The sequence below is a fragment of the Pteropus vampyrus genome, unplaced genomic scaffold, assembly GCF_000151845.1.
Source record: "Pteropus vampyrus isolate Shadow unplaced genomic scaffold, Pvam_2.0 Scaffold51, whole genome shotgun sequence".
In the NCBI taxonomy this organism is placed as follows: domain Eukaryota; kingdom Metazoa; phylum Chordata; class Mammalia; order Chiroptera; family Pteropodidae; genus Pteropus; species Pteropus vampyrus.
Genome location: NW_011888832.1, coordinates 529,947 through 531,999, shown reverse-complemented (window position 1 = coordinate 531,999; position 2,053 = coordinate 529,947). Strand labels below are relative to the sequence as shown.

Here is a 2,053-nt window from a genome sequence, read left to right as displayed (position 1 = left end):
ATCCCCACATCTCCTGAGGAGCCTGGAGCCGTTCCCAGAGCTCTGGAAAAGGGCCCGCTCCTCACTTGGAGCCTCGATGGCCCCACCTAGCAGAAAAGGTGGAGGGGAGCCTGCAAGAAGCCCGAAGTCCCAATTCCGCTCGAAAGGGTCGGGGATCCTGTCCCACACGACCTGGAGGCCATTCTGCGGGCTCCCTCGGCCCCCCTCAGGTTGGGCCCAGCAAGCCCCGGGCCCTGGCAACTCAGACACTGGACGAGTGCGCACACTGAGAACAGGCCTGGCCCTAAACCTCACATCAGACACAGCCCCCCGGTCTCCTCAGCGAAGAAGCTGGAGCCTAGGTCTCACCGCCTGGCCAGAGCCCTGGCCGCACTCACCTACCGGCGCACTGGAGGCGAGACCCTCGCTCCTCGGTGGCGCCCACCCCAAACCGCCACCGCAAAGGCCGATCGCTCTTTAGGGGGGGAAAAAAAAAAAAAGGAAGGAAAAAAAAAAAGGAAAAGAAAATAGCCTTTGCTTTTGTATTTCTTTTGACCCTTCAGGGCTTCCTGCTCCTCACCGCCACAACAAAGTTCCACCCCGCTTCCGGCGGCCTAACCCAATCCGCACCGTTCTTCCTCCCCAGGAGTCCGATGGAAATCCGGTGCCTAGAAAGCTGGCGGGAGACACTTGATTGGGCCATTCACACCTCGGCAAGGGGATTGGCCAGCTCGCTCCCAGAGGGCGGGCCGGGCCGGGCGGTCACGTGACACAGACCCCGCAAGGTGATTGGTTGTCAAGGAGAGGGATTGCCACCGAGCAAGGGGCGTTTCCTAGGGGACTGAGGGAGGGCCGCGGCTGTGCGAAGCGGGGGTGGGCCCCGCGCGTAATGGCAGTGCCGTGGCCTCGCGTCCATCTTTACGGCTCTCTCGGACCTGTCACAAAGGAGTCGCGCCGCCGCCGCCGCCGCCGCCCCCTCTTTTGGGTGGACCCGGGAGCTGGAGAAAGTCAGTGCCGCAGCCCGGCCGCGCTGATCCGGGAAGACCCGGGGGACGCGGAGTGGGGGGAAGTCTGAGAGCCAGGGACGTCCGTCAGGGCGGGGGACAGCCGCCCGAGTCTGCGGCTGGGAGACGGGACTGGGGTCGGGGGAAGCTCCGGGAAGGGGCCCGGGAGGGGTGGCGTTGGGCAGAGCCCGGGAAAGAGCCCGGAGGCTCTCCACCGGGTTGCCTGCTGAAGGCGCCTGAAGAGGTTCCTGGAAGAGGATGTTTCTCCTTTAGGGTGTTCTTGACTCGAGGAGGTTCTTGGGGGTCGCCTTTCTGAGGAGGCCGCGGCTAAAGGGGCCCAGGTGAGAGGCAGGTAACTCCTGGGAGGTTCCTGATATTTAAGAGGGCTCTCGGGGGTGTCCAGGGCGGAAGAGGTAGATGGGAGGACGCTTTGGGAGGGTTTCCTTTTGTGGAGTTTAAGGTTTAGGTGGCACGGGTGGGAGGCAGACCTTCCCTAGGGAGACGTAGAAATACCTCGGGGTCGAGAGATGCAGCTGACAGAGAGGCTGGGAGTTGGGAGCCAGCGATAGCGGATTCTCCTACTCCAGAGGCCTGATGTGAAAATGGGTATGGGCCTTGGAGAGAGGGGATCGCTGGGCGGTTCTGGGAGGAAGAGACCCCCATCCATAGGAAAGCCCCGGCGGGAACAGTGAGAGGGTACCAGGAACGGCAAGACCCTTCTCTCTGGAGACCGACCAAGTGTCTTAAACACAGAATTCAGCTACTCTGGGCTTAGTGCAAGTGGGGCGGGGGAAGTCCATCCCACCAACACTTTCTGCGTGACTCCAGATCGGGCTTTTGTCCCCACCTGCTGCCTCAGTCTCCCTGTCTTTGGAGAGGGAGACCAAGGCAGAGATGGCCCATTGAGACTGCAGTTCTGTCCTTTCTGAATGAGGTTGCTCTCCCTGGAGTGTTGTACTTTGAACTGTTTAGGGTTGGAAGTGTCTGTTATTGACTGGAGTCTGGCAGTTATCTGAGCAACTCACCTACCGTCTACTTGTCCTTAGAGGAGTGACAACTTCCTTGGGTCT

General features: G+C 61.1%; 2 protein-coding genes across 12 annotated transcripts in view; one reads left to right on the top strand and one right to left on the bottom strand.

Moving 5' to 3' along the window:
- The window catches only part of FAM192A (family with sequence similarity 192 member A), a 30,064-nt gene extending 29,436 nt beyond the window's left edge, over positions 1-628 (bottom strand). The window contains exon 1 of one of the 5 annotated variants that reach the window (XM_023530632.1): positions 610-628. The gene's annotated coding sequence lies outside the window, so the exon portion shown is untranslated. The other 4 variants (XM_023530631.1, XM_011360111.2, XM_011360112.2 and 1 more) reach the window with 4 other exon arrangements.
- RSPRY1 (ring finger and SPRY domain containing 1) overlaps positions 1-2,053 on the top strand; it is a 40,563-nt gene that overhangs the window by 396 nt on the left and 38,114 nt on the right. For 2 of the 7 annotated variants that reach the window (XM_011360118.2, XM_011360124.2), the window contains exon 1: positions 811-986. The exons of 1 other annotated variant lie outside the window; for it this stretch is intronic. The gene's annotated coding sequence lies outside the window, so the exon portion shown is untranslated. Of the gene's footprint in view, positions 1-810; positions 987-1,125; positions 1,336-2,053 lie in introns of those variants that run through there. 4 more of the 7 variants (XM_011360119.2, XM_023530626.1, XM_011360120.2 and 1 more) reach the window with 4 other exon arrangements.